Source organism: Calidris pugnax, unplaced genomic scaffold (assembly GCF_001431845.1).
Source record: "Calidris pugnax isolate Ruff unplaced genomic scaffold, ASM143184v1 scaffold118, whole genome shotgun sequence".
Lineage (NCBI taxonomy): Eukaryota > Metazoa > Chordata > Aves > Charadriiformes > Scolopacidae > Calidris > Calidris pugnax.
Genome location: NW_015090855.1, coordinates 5573889 through 5575044, shown reverse-complemented (window position 1 = coordinate 5575044; position 1156 = coordinate 5573889).

The following is a 1156-nucleotide window of genomic DNA, read 5'->3' as shown; positions in this document are numbered from 1 at the left end:
GCCAGGCAGCAACCGCTCTCCTCCTCCTCTTCCTCCTCCATGGAAAGGCTGTGCCAGCCTTGATTTCTCATCACCTTTATAGCCTGCAATCCTCCAGAACTGCTTGTTAATTAACCAGGATGGAGTTCTCACCTTCCACAGAGGCTTAAACCGAGAGGAGCTGGTTACACAGAGCGAAGGGATCGCACACCAGGGTGCGGAAGGGGTTAACGGCACCAAAAGCTGCGGAACAGTCAAATATTTTTTGGAGACAGTTGTTTCAGTTCTTCAAAAAAAAAAAAAAAAAAATTCTCAAAGGCAAGAAAGGACATGGAGTACCTAGACACATTTTACGCCTTTGAAAACCTCACTCTAATTCCTACAAACAGGATACAAAGGTGGCTTTTCAGCAAAAGGAATCACACCCGGCTCCCTCCGAGGCGCAGAGCCGCCTATCAGCCTCCCGCACGCCTCTTCCCAAAGTAGCACTAAATATAGACTCTTTAATGGGAGAGTTATGAGTTGGTACAAAAACGTAAGCAGCTTTACAGATACACTCCAAGGCACATGAAACAATGGCTCAGTTTGCCCAAAGAGAGCATTGCGGAGGAGTTAATTGGAGTGAAGAACCCCCAAGCCCCCCCCTCCAAACGTCTGAGAGAATTAACACCCTGCAAGAGGTGAAGCCCCCCCCAGCTCCTCTAAAGGCTTTGGTTACACAGTGGCACAAATCCTGCTGGAACAGCAGCTCCCGATGCCTGGCCAGGAAAGTCCATTTCCTGGCTTCCAAGTTTGGCTTTTGTTTGTTTCTGTGCAAATAATTACTCTTAAAAAATATATATACATGCCCTCCATAGGACCTAAATTAATTTATGAATTAAGAAGCTGGTTTTCTGCATCTTGTCCCCCTCAAATCAGAGGTTAGCACAGGGGATTATATTTTATTTTTGTCTGTTGCAATAATGACCAGATAAAGTTGCATATTGGTTTGGTTTATAAGCTGTCAGAAAATATGACTGTGACTTGATGAAAAACGATCCCTGACATCCCCAAACCCCCGTGGAAGCACCATTCAGCAGTCACCACCTCTGATTTTAGAGGGAAAACACCCCCCAAAGCACAAGCCCTGGTGGGTCAGAGCAACGCCTGTGTGGTGGAAAAAACAAAGCAGAATCAC